Source organism: Armigeres subalbatus, chromosome 3 (genome assembly GCF_024139115.2).
Source record: "Armigeres subalbatus isolate Guangzhou_Male chromosome 3, GZ_Asu_2, whole genome shotgun sequence".
Classification (NCBI taxonomy): domain Eukaryota; kingdom Metazoa; phylum Arthropoda; class Insecta; order Diptera; family Culicidae; genus Armigeres; species Armigeres subalbatus.
Window position 1 is genome coordinate 110821237 of NC_085141.1, and position 13369 is coordinate 110834605.

Below are 13369 nucleotides of genomic sequence, written 5' to 3' on the forward strand. Positions count from 1 at the left end.
TCCTTCTTTCTCGCGTCTTCCTTCTTCCTTTTTTTTTGTGAAATTATGTTGTTATATTCGGCTTTGCAGTCCAAGAACTCGGTCAAAACGATAATTTTATGTTTGTCCCTACGTTTCGGCACTGATTAGTACCATCTTCAGGGGACAAACATAAAATTATCGTTTTGACCGAGTTCTTGGACTGCAAAGCCGAATATAACAACATAATTGAATCATTTGTTTGAGAAACTGCATAAGTCCATGTTACACTTTTTCGAGAAAACAACAAAAAACTGTTTTTGAACAAATTTGCAACGAATCTTTCGATTTCTTCGATACAGATCAATAGTTTTTGGCAAAACTCAACACCCTGGGGCACTTCCAGTGCAAAAACTGTAAGCAGTACTCCACAATTGCTCTTCAAAGTACGTGGACATATGTAGTTTCTCAAACAAACGAATTTTTTTTCATACATTCCTGAACAAAAATTTTTTTTCGTATCTTTTGCCAGAATACGTATTTTTGGACGAGGATTCAGATTTCAGAATATATAAAAATCTCATTTTGGCCAAAAATGTTACATACGCAGTTTCTCAAACAAACGGTTCAATTACAGAATATTACAGTCGAACACTCATCTCCATGTAAATGTGAAATGTATGTGATGATTAATAAAAAATAGAAGTAAGAAGCAATAAATGATAAGTAAGAAGTGAGAAATGAGACGTCTCACTTGCCACTTCTAGCGCCCCTTTTTTACTTAACAGCGAAAAGTGAAAAGTACAAAATAAAAGAAAGACGTCTGAAATTGGAACAACTCACTCCTCTCTTTTCACTCCTTACTTCTCATCTCTCACTTTGTACTTCTCAATTTTCACAGTGAGAAGTGAGAAATAAGGAGTGCTTTTTTCCTCTTTTAATTTTTTTTCTCACTTCTAAAATATTACAATCCCTTCACTTTTTTAACATTCGCTATTGTTCTGCCAAACGACTTTTTTACTATATGACGTTTTCGGTCAAACGGCATTTTCAGCCAAGTAACTTTATCGTCCTATTGACCATTTCGGCAAAACGACATTTTGGGCCGCATGTCCGTTTCGGCCCAATAACTAGTAGTTCGGTTAAAGGTTCTACCGAAGCTGACTAACGTTTAGATTCCACGGTGTTAGAGTATCTGTCACACTGGAAAGTAGTTGCAACTTGCACACCTTCGTAGATGCGGATTCGCATCCGTTGTGTATCTCAGGTTCAAGGAGGTAGACCTTATAGATATTACATTTATCACTGCAAAAAAAACAGATTCGTTCCGCTAAAATTCCTTTCCATCCGTCGCTGAGAGCTCCAAGCGAGCGTTCAGGGTGCTAGACTAATAAACAGCTAACACTATCTTGTAGAGTACGGATTCACTACTTCTAAACTTGCTCAAGGGACGTCCTCTGCTGGTTGAGCTCTGACCATCCACGGTATACCCAGTTTGCGCCATTCCGGGTAAGCGTCATTTTGGAGACTTCCGATATGGGTTCCAACAAAACTGAACGTGGCCGACGGAGGAACTAAATGGACGCACCAACCTGATCTCAGCGCCTCCAGACACTGGTTTTGAGGGCCGTAATTCCTGCGTAAATCTGAAGCAGATTGGCCTGTTATCTACCGGTACGGAGCAACAGACACCGAGGAGCGCATCTTTTAGCTCAAGCCGCTGAACATGAATTCATCATTATTCTACAAAACTTCTTGAGGTGGACTACGGTACTGCGTACAACGGCATACATATTCCAGTACATATGTAATTCAAAGCAAATGATTACAACGAAGCAACGAAGGGAAACTTACCAGACTGCAACCAAAGCAACGGTGAATGGTAGGCAAAACTGTGTGAAGATTTCAGACGAACACTCCAGTTAGTTCGAATCAAGCCGGGACTAAGACATGGTCATCACCAAGGACTTTCGTGCATGTTGTTCAACATTGCGCTTGAAGGTGTCATGCGGAGAGCCGAGTGTAACAGTCGGGGTACGATTTTCAACAGATCCAGTCAATACTGTACACCCGCCTGAAACGTAAAGCAACCAAAGTTAGACTGGTGGTGAATGCATCGAAGACAAAGCGCGACAGGGCCCGGCTGGGAAGCAGTGTTACGATAGACGGGGATACCTTCGAGGTGGTCGAGGAATTCGTCTACCTTGAATCCTTGCTAACGGCTGATAACAGTCGTGAAATATGAAGGCGCATCACCTCTGAAGTCGGGCCTACTACGGGCTCCAGAAGAAACTGCAGGACATGTTGCAAGAATGTCGGACAGCAACCCTGCAAAGTCGGAGTTCGCTTCTGATCCGGCAGGTACGAGACGGCGTGGAGCGCAGCGAGCGAGGTGGACAAACCATGTGCAAAACGACTTGGCGAGCGTGGGGCGCTTTCGATGATGGAGAGATGCGACCTCGAACCGTGTACATATTGTGGCGTCAAATAGTTGATTCAGTGTTATCTGTTTAGATGTAAACTAAATATATGAATGAAGCAACGAACCGGTGGACCGCTGACGCAGCAAGAATTGACAAGGGCTGCAAATATCCAGTATCGACACGCCCAAAGTTACGAGTACACCTCAGGAGAACCATCGGTGTATTCCGGGGGGAGCGTAAATCCCGCCACGTCAAGAGATCCATCAAGCCCCTACAGCTTCACCAATACACATTAGAATTGACCGCACCTAAACTTCGTCAAGGGATTGTCGTAAGGATGAATGCACGTGTAAAGGTCAAACGATGCAGAGACAACTATCCAGGGGAACGTAAACAGATGAGACTGAATAAGAATTGCTGAAATTACTGGCTACAACCTTATCTACATAGTTAAAACTGAATACTAGTAATCATAAACAAAGTTTGATCCATATAGGTAGTGCCAGTTCTGCTGTTGAGATTTCGGTGAATTGAAGCAAAATGCACCGAAATCTGTGAAATGATTTAAGTGTGTACTTTTTCCTTCTAAGCTCCAAATACTTTGAAACCAAATCCACAACCAACAGTAAAGGCAATAGCGCGTTGAAGTCAGCGTTTTGTACTAAAACGCAACGCCAATAAACGTGCGTCATTCACGCCCGGATTCTTCAGGAATGCCTCCAGCAATTTCTTCGGCAATGTCTTCAGGAATTCCACCATCAATTTCGCCGGGAATTGACCGAAAATTCCACCATTATTTACTCCAAGAAATCCTCCACGAATTCCTTTATAAGTTCTGCAGGGAATCCTTCAGATAATTCTTTCGTGCTGTTTCTCATAAAAAAATCTGAAAAGTTGTACCTTGGAATTCCTAAGAATATTCCGTGGAAATTCCGCAGAATCGCCAATAAACATTCCTGAGAATTTCGCGAAAAATCTTTGAACTTCCTGTGTAAATTCCATATTTTTCCCGTGAAAGTTTCGAATAATTTCTTGTGAAAATTTCAAAGAATTTCTCCAGGAATTCCACCGAAAATTTATACAGAAATTATACCGAAAATAAAAGATTAATTCCTAAAGAAATCCTGAAAGAATTCCGGTGGAAACTTCAAGATTTCCACTGGACATCCTCCAGAAGTTTCTTCGAAAATTCCTCCGGGAGTTCCTCCGGGAATTCTTCCAGGATTTCAACCGGCAGATCCTCCAAGAATTCATCCTGGATAACCTCCGAGAATTATTCCGGTAGTTCTATCGGCAGTTCCTACGGGGGCTCTCTGAAAATTCTGCCGGGAATTTCTCCAGAATTTCCTCCGGGAATTATACAGACATTCCTCCAAAAGCTCCTCGAGGAATTTTCCGGAAGGTCCTCTGATGATGATGATGGTCCTGCTACATACCCCTACAAAGGTTTCAGCTAGACGAGATTTGTCTATAAGATGAATTCTTCAAGATTTTTTTCCGAGAAGGCTTCTGGTAGATTCACTGGCAGTTCCTCCGGGGTTCATTTAAAAATTATTCCGGGAGTTTCTTCAGAAATTCCTCCGGATGTTCCACCAGTAGCTCTTCTAGGAGATCATTCGGGCTTTTTCAGGAAATCAGGAAATCTTCAGAAAATTAGCTGAAAATTCCTCCCGAAGTTCTTCCGATAGTTTTTCTGGGAGTTCCTCCGGGAGGTCCTCTAGGAATATTTCTAGGAGTTTCTCCTGAAATTCCTCCGGGAGTTCTTACGGGAGCTCCTCCGGCAGTTCCTACGTGAATTCCTCCGGGAGATCCACCAGCAGTTTTTATGAGCATTTCTCCGGGAGTTTCACCGGCAGTTCCTTCGGGTGTTCCTTTGAGAAGGAACTCCCGGAGTAATTTCCGGAGGAACTCCCAGAAGAATTTCTGAAGGAATTCCCGGAGAAATTATCAGAGGAACTTTCGGAAGAACTGCCGGAGGAACTTCTATATGAATTTATTGAAGAACTACAGGAAGAATTTCCGGAGGAAATCCTGGAGGAACTCTCGTAAGAACTTCTGGATGAACTTCCGTAAGAATTCCAGGATAAACTCCTGGAAGAATTCTTAAATGACCTCCCGGAGGAGCTCCCAGAGAATTTGTAGATAAATTCCCAAAGAAAGCCTAAATGAATTCCTGAAAGAAAGTCTGAATGAATTTCCGGAAGAACTACTAGTGGAACTTCCGGAGAAATTTGAGGAACAGCCGATGGAATACCCGGAGTTGAATTTCCAAAGGAACTTACGAAATCCCATTTCCTTTGAAATTCCTGTCGAATATCCTCAAAGAATCCCCTGTGAAGTTCCTGGAGGGATTACTAGATGAACTTTTGGAAAAACACCTGGGGGAGCTCCCGGAGGAACTCCCACAAGCACTTCCAGAGGAAATTTCACAAGGTAGTACTGAAATAATTATTGGAGAAGTTCATGAAGGAATTTCTGGAGAAATATCTGAAGGAATTCCCAAAAAATACCAGGAGGAATTAATGCAGAAATTCCCAGATGAAATCCTGAAAGTGTTCCCAGATGAATTGCTGTTCTTTGTTTGTTCCTAAAGAAATTTCTAGAGGAATTCTTGAAAAATATCCTGCAAGAACTCCCAAATTAATTCCCGAATGAAATTCCGGAGTAAATTCCGAGTGAAGTCCGGAAATAATTCTAGGACAACTTCGCGGAAAAAATCCCGGAGAAATTCCTGAAGGAAGGGAAGAATTTCCGGGAAAATACTTGGACGAATTCCTGCAGAAATTCCTAAAGAAATTTCTAGAAGAATTCTTGAAGGATATTCTGAAATAATTGCGGACAGAATTCCAGAATGTAATTCTAGAGGATTTCGCTATTGAATTTATAGAGGTATTCCCGGAAAAATTCCTGGAAGTTGTCCCGGAGGAATTTAAGGAAGAGTTCCTGGAGGAATGCCCGAAGCAGTTTCTAGAAGAATTTCCGAAGAAATTTTTTATAGATTAGCAGATGAAATTTAGGGAGCGAAATCGGTGGATTTCCGTCATAAATTACTGAAGAAACTTCTAGTGGAATTTTGGGAGGAAATTCCGTATATATTTTTGGAGGAACTCTAGAATGCATTTCTGAAGGAAATGCCGGAGATTTCCCTGGAAGAATAGCCGAAGAAATGTCTAGGAATAAAACTTGAAGGGAAGAAAAGAAATCTTCAAGAAACTTCCTCATGAATTTCCTAAAAAAAATTTAGTTGGGGGTTTCTAGATAAGGAGAAATTACAATTACAGGAGAAGGATTTTCAAACGATTTTCAGAGGAATTTGTGGATAACTTTCCGGAGGAATTTAGAAGTTCCCAGGGGAGCTTCTAGAAGGATTTCTAGGAGAATTCTTGAGTCCGAAATGTTTCGAGTTGTTTTGAACTTTCATGTAGTATGGATCCTGGATACCCTTATAAGTTTTTTGGGAATCTCTTGAATATCAAAAACCTATTTCTTTTCATTTCATTAATTCATTAATTCATTTCAGTACCCGTTCAATCATTCCACCATTTAGGGGGTGACGGCCCCCCTCTGGCTACGCCCTTGCTAAACTCTCTTGCGCCGAAAAGTGCGATGTCTGGCAAGGGAACGAAGACTGGATGGCAGGAACGACTCCGACGATAATATGTTCACCAATGAAGGTGGACCGTGTGCAGCAACGAGATCATCCGCGAATTACCCCATTGGAGCTGCAAGTCCAGCAGCGGTCGTGATAAGCGAAACGGTGGGCAGATGGACCCGGAAATCAATGCATTGCGCACTGCAGCAATTATCCAAAGGATCCGGTAAAACCTGGAAACCCTCTTCGTGCGTATCAAGTAAATGCAGACGACGCCAATAAATTTAATGCCAAAGGAGCAGCGCCGAAGCAAGCAGTTTGACTGTAGAGCTGAAACATAGGTCTTCCCTTTCAAATTTACGCGGAAAACTCCTTGTCAGACGTAATCCGGGTCGTCGCGCGCGGGTATATCTGTACAGTTGTGAGTTGTGTGCAGATTGTGACAATAGTGGAATGGTTGCGAAAGAAGGTTCCGCTTTTCGTGCGTCGAAGTTACCGAAGGAATAGCCGAAATCAGTAGGGTCTACTCTACCAATTCCTCCTAAATGAAATCGAGCAACGATACTAGCAAAGAATCTACCCCCCACCCTTGTGGCGATAAAAGATCAAACGGGAAGAAGAGCAGTAGAAAGAGTGATCAGCGGAAAATAGAGTTACGGTTGAAATAGCTTGAGGAGCAGAAGAAGATGGAACAAAATTTGTTGGATGAGCAGTTTCGAATCTTAGAAGAGCAGGTGACAGCGAGACGGCTTTGGATGATGAGGATCTCTAGAAGATGTCTATAGTTCGGCGGAGGATGAGAGATACGTGTAGTGAAGAGGTTGCCCAAGTTTTCGTGGTGGAGAAAGAGCTACCGGAAGAATAAAGAAAAGTTTTGTCTAGACATATTGAACAGCCAATATCTACGGCATGATAGCCAGCAACATCATTCGCAAGGTGGACGGCGAAACACATTTCCGAATTTCGCTCCCGAACAACGCTTTACACCGCAAACGCGGCCAACGATGCCTCCGATGAATCCAGGATCCAGTCCATATCCTATTATGCGGCAAGTGCTGAATGGTCCAGCAACAGAACAGCAACCGATTCCAGAGGAGGATACTATTTGTGTCCTCCATAGGAGTCAACTGGCCGCTAGGCAAGCGGTGTCTAGAGAGCTACAGTCCACTGCGATGCGATTCAAGCATGATTAGATGCAAATCCCCTATGGTTTCAGCAAAGAAACCCGAGCCAAGGGACGAGAACTGCCGTGGAAATGTTTTGTGAGTAAAGGTTCTTGTTCGTCGATTGCAAAATGTAAACGATTTGGAGAAATGAGTTACGGGTCTAAGTGGTCAGTAATACGAGAAGCGAAGGTGTGCCGCAAGTGCCTTTGCAAACACAACGGTACATGTAGGCAACAAAACAAATGCGGGTGTACTTACCTCCCTCACTCCTTGCTGCACAGCGAAACGTTTGAAAGTTCTAAACTTATATCAGGGGCAGAAGCAGCTAGGGATTCCAATTGCTACGTTCATTAAACCCAGAAAAACGATGTCCTTCTCCGCCGCTTCAATCTGCGATGGTTCGGAGCTCAGGTTTACGGAACACTCTCTTGCGCAGGAGCTTGGATTGCAAGGATCTCATCCGGCTCTCTGTTTGAAATGGACAGGTGATAACAAAAGAATAGCCAACGATTCTCAAAAAGTTGAGGTGGACAATTTGCCCGCGGGAAAATCATCCCAAAAATATAAGCTTGCGAATGTTCGAACAATACAGATACTTAAACTCAGACTACAAACTTTAGTAGCGGCCGAAATGCGGAAGTGCTATAGACAGCTAGCGTCTCTGCTGACTGTCTTGACCCAGTTTCAGGATAGCTCCCCGAGTGTGTAGGGTAAACGATCCAATAGTTGTGGGTGTTCCTATTGTTGCGGTACTATACACCCAAAACAATTCTGTGTGACATTCTTTGTATTAAGCATTTTGTATCAAATCTCGCATTCAAACCGATCAGAGAATGTCATACTTGTTAATACAGCTCATTGCATTAAGTCGGCTTATTTGGTTTCGATCAATACATCCAAACGAATCTCGTTGGCTCCTCCTAGAACAAGTATATGAATCGTGTACAGCAATATAACTTTAACCCACACAATCTTCCTGATTCCATTTAGCTTGATAACGGAAAAGGACACAAATATGCATGGTGCTTATTCCACTCGTAACACTCATTGCTATCCCTGTTACCCTTTCACTTGTCACATCCGCATAGCATGAAACGTGGATTATGATTGCCTTTGGTCGCGTCGATCCTCATCTGGTAAATAGTCCAGATGGTTAGCGCGTCAGTCTAGATGTGCTAAGGGTGGAGGGTCCGGGTTCAATTCCCGTCTTTGGCCGAATTTTTTTGTGTGGTTGCTGAGGTTGTCGAAGTATACAGCATTTCACTTCTCGATGGAGGAGTGTAAAATAAGATTCAATGTTAGACACTAACACATAACCAGTTCTTATTTTCTCGTGACCGGAGACCTAATACAAGGGCCTGCCGTTTACCTAATACAATCTGTGCATATGTCGCAATTTATGGCAAACTGTACACGAAACTAATGCGAGATTGCAATAAAATGTTGCAATCTCTGGTTGGGTGTAGGAACATGAATTACAAAATACCTCAACTATTGGACCAATAATTGGAGGAACGTTTTTAGGATGCAAAACTTGATTTTGTTACATCTTAAACACTCTTCGTGCAAGAAAAAATTGAAGGGCTTTCGGATACACCCTCAAGGTAAGCAAAATGAAGTATAAATTTGGTGCAATCAATCAAATAGCATTGGAAGGTGCTTAGCTCCTCCACTATTGGATCTTTTACCCTATGGTATATATCCATGCAGGAAGTAGCGGCTACAGAGAAATGCCTAGGAGCTGGAGAGGAGAGTACTACCGAAAAGGTGCTAGGACTTTGGTGGAACACGACTACCGACTGTTTCACGTTCGAAGTGTCTCCACGATATATTCAGGATCTGCTATCTGGTCGACGAAAACCTAGATGGGTTTCGGCCTAATGGTTTATTCTTCCAAATGACGCAATAATTCATTCCATTAGCTGAATTTCAAAATTTGTTGAATGGTGAACTTTTAGTGCGAAGGTTTTTATACAACTCTGCCTAATGGTTCGATGGTAGAATTCAACTAATAACAGAGTTATAGCGCTAGTTGCAGTAGCTTGAGCTAAATGTTTGGAATCTTGTTATCATTTAGTCTAAAATACTGAAACTATAGCTATAACTCCGTTACTAGTGAAATTCAAACAACGAACCATTAGGCAGAGTTGTAGAAAAATCTTTGCAATAGAAGTCCATCACACAACACATTTTGAAATTCCGCTAATGGAATAAGTTATTCACCAACTACTTACCAACCGATGATCGAACGCAAATTACTAAATGATCCATAAAATCCTTGCGCATTCGATAAAAAAAAATCGGCTTAATAGCCTTCGGCCAAATAATATATTCGGCAAAACTAGTGCATTTTGAACACGTTTAAACACTTAAGGACAATCATCATAGAATCAAAATTTAAAAGTACTCGTGTTTTCATAGGCACACCACTCAATACACAAGCAACGCACTACAGTTACTGTCATTTTTTATTATTTCAGCTTTACTGCGTCGCAGCATACGTGGAATAATAAACAAAACATAAAGGTTTTTTACGAGGGGGATACGTACCTCGTAAAAAAACGTTTAAAAAAACGTGTAAATTCGGAAATCCGTGTAAAAAATGGAAAAACTTAGAAGAGTTTATTGATAAGTGAAAAGTTTCTCAGTCTATTTGATTGACTAAATGCATGGCCAAAATGCATTTGTTTATGCAAAAATCGCGTAGAAACAGTCTCATTTTTCTGGCATTTTCTTATTTTTAAAAGATCTCCTTGCAACAAGTTGCGTTTGATTGATATTCTTAAAAAGAATTTAAATCAATCTAAATAAGGGTCTCTATCCACGTATCAGTGTCATTTTTACAAGAACCAATTGACATTTCCCGCCAAATAATGTATCTCGTTTAATTGTCTCAGTCAATTCTTTGACTTATTTAAGTTCAACTTTTTCACAGAATTCATATTTTAGAATTAAAAAAATCGGAAAAGTGCCGCACGTTTGAAGAATTGGAATTGACCTTATTTTAATTCAAAATCGGGCGAATGTTAGGTCAAGCTTGGAAACCAGCACTATTCGTCAAAAAGTATGGCGTCAAAAAGTATGGGTTCTTTGGGAAAGTTGTCCTCAAAAAATTGAAGAATCGATTGAGCGGATACAAATTGTTGACGGGAAAGGTCAATTGCACAGTGCACCTACACCTGCTAAGTGGAATATTAAAGGATAAATTGTTATGGCTATTTTGGACTATGTTCGTATATTAAAGCAGGGCTGTATTTTGCAACGGGTTTTAAAATTCAAAACGACGCACAGTGGCGGGCCCTCATAAAAATCCCGGACAAAACTTGAGATTGCATTCAAAATTTCACCACCGCGCGCTGTTGTATTTTAAATACACTAATAAAAAACACAGCTCACATTACACAGGATGAACGAGTTTGCATGAGCGTTACAGGATCACGCTTTGCTGAACTGTTTAGCAGCAATTGATTTAAGAATTGCTAACAAGAACATTCTAAAGATATTCAATTTCTTTTCCTACCGTTGAGCGTCAGTATAATCCTTAAGCCTTGTGCTGAACAAATGTGAATACCAGGATATTCGATAACATTTATTTAAACATAAAGACTGCTCGAAGAGTTTTCAGTTTTTTACATTCAAATAATTATCAAGTTCGTACAGAAGAAATAATGCCAGGGTTGAAAACCATTTTGTATCACATATTGAAATAAACTCTTCCAGTTTCGTGGATATACCTAAAAAATCAGTCTCAGTGGGTCCGGTTTGCCAAATGTTAATGCATCATCCGTCCTTCTATACTTAATTCCATGCACCAAAAGCAGAAAAAGGTTGGAAACAAAGATCTAACAGCTAAATATGACAATCTCATCTTATCACTTGCTCCGCATACTGTCAGTCTGACAATTCACTTCACGTTTTCGTATGGCAGAGATCACCAAAAATACGCATTATTTTTCACCACCTATTTGTAAGGACGTGGCCGTGGCTGTTGCAGATTAAAGAATTGTATATTTATCATTATATACAATGAAATTTTCCAACGCGAAAATGGTAAATCAATCAAGCCAATCGAACATATGACTCAGAGTGCATCTCCATATATAACATCACAACATGCCTTACGGGCCTTTATTTGCCCCAATGTACCATAATAAATATAGAATCAATGTAAAATATGACTTACAATATTCAACATCTTTTTAAAACCCCAAAACACAAAAAAAATTTAGCGAAAAAAAATGTCCATATAATCGAGGTAAAAAGTCCATATAATCGAAGTCCATATAATCGAGGGTCCATATAATCGAGGTAAACCTGTATTTAGACAAAAGAAAGATTATCAAGATAAGCTCTGCGTTAAGCCTTATTTTTAGCTTTGATAACTTCTCACATGTGCACTTACGCCCCTGTGAAACGGTGGATCTGAACGGTGGCACGATCTGTCACTCGTCTCCGCACTGACCCAGTATTAAGTTATCAAACATAGCGGTAATGGCTGCTGGTCCCGAGCCGAGCCGCCACGGCAGTCGAAGTGCCGAGCATGTGTGTACAATCAAGTGTTTTTCACCATCGGACACTTACCTGCTTGCCGCGCTGGAGACCGTTGCGTTGCGTTGCTACATCCCTTGCCCGCGGCAGCTCACTTGCTCTCGTTCGCTTCCTCCCAAACTCCCTTTCGAACTGCCAAGCGCGAAGTCCGCTGCTGCAGGCTGATTCTTTTTGCAGTAAAACAAGATGAAAACGCCGGTCGTAGCTGCAGTCGTGCAGTTTATGGATCAATATTTGGCATCCATTCGAATGCAACTTGAACTAGGACTGACGAAGATTGTTTGACTTGATCTTCACACGAGGGGATTTCAACGTTGAACAAACGACGAACTTAAAGCGATTAAGATGTTTAGGGTTTTTAATTTCCCAAAATCAAACAACGTTATTAGGATCGAAGTTTCAAAAATAACACCTTCACGTTACTTCTAATATGATAGTATGATTTCAAAATTATATTCACATTCACTTTATGGGTAATATTCTGAATTTCACTCAGTTGTTGTACACACAAACTGCTTCGATTTAGTTGACTAATTACTTTCAATCACTCGTTGCAGAAATACCACTTCCAACTTTTAACACGGCTTCGAAAGTACGACATAAATTTCGCACCAACTATGTTCACTCCGCCACATATTAAACTTTTCCAATTCCCCGATTATTCACAAAACCGTCAACACTTGTTTTTCCTTCCACAAATCGCCGGAGATCAACGCTCGTTGCAATTTCTCGTTATGTTTTGCTAGCGCAAATCATCGCGACAAACAAAACCCGGTCGTAATAAAGTGCATTTGACAACAACTGCAAGCTCCGCGAAAGAATGCGCGACGCGCGACGTTCGTTATCCCCACGCTGGCCGTCTTCGTCTTCGGTGGCGCGGCTGCAAGAAAAAGGTCTACCCGCGGCACATGTTCAACGAGTACTGAGGCGCTCGGTGAGATCACGATCGAATCAGCTCCAACCGTTCGCTCACGGTGCGCGCGCGACCGTTTGATGGATCGTCGGTGGAAAATGATAAAAGAAGCGACCTCTCGGCGGAGATGGTGTGAGCGCAGAAGGCTACGCATTTCCCGTCTAAGAAGGTGAGTGGCAACGTTGCGATGCTTTGAGGGAGTTTATTCGCACTGTCTACAACAACAATAGAGATGTTGATATTGAGTGATAACCAAATGCTTGGTGAGTTCAAATTATGAGAGTAGATAGAATATGCATATGTTATCAATGGAAGAATGTTTTATCGCTCATATATGAAACAAGACCAATAAAATACCTATGACCAGAACATTTCAAATTAAGAACGTTGATGCACAAATTAACCACACAAAAACAAAACAAGATCACAAAAAATATCTATGCGGAAAACAATCAGGTTTATTCTGGAATATCTGGAACTTTCTTCTGAGTTGCAATCAAAGGAAAAGATGAATATTGATTCAACAAACTTTTTATTGTTTGTTTTTTTTTCAAAGCTTTGCTGTCCGGTACATCTATTGTTGTTGCCACACAAGATATTCTAGCTTTTAACAAATCTTCTATATAATAAAAATGGACTGGTCTGTGTTCGTATCCGCATAACTCGAAAACGGCTCGATATATTTTCTCCATTCCTTCAAATATGTCCGTTATCGTTTCCGACGGGTTTATATGATATTTCCTCATGTGAAAATCACGAGTAAGGGTGG

At 41.1% G+C, this 13369-nt stretch overlaps 1 protein-coding gene across 2 annotated transcripts in view; it reads right to left on the minus strand.

Moving 5' to 3' along the window:
* Positions 1-12582, minus strand: part of LOC134224460 (uncharacterized) — a 346723-nt gene extending 334141 nt beyond the window's left edge. For both annotated transcript variants that reach the window (XM_062703817.1, XM_062703815.1), the window contains exon 1: positions 11721-12582. The gene's annotated coding sequence lies outside the window, so the exon portion shown is untranslated. The remainder of the gene's footprint in view (positions 1-11720) is intronic.
* Between the last annotated feature and the right edge of the window lie 787 nt (positions 12583-13369).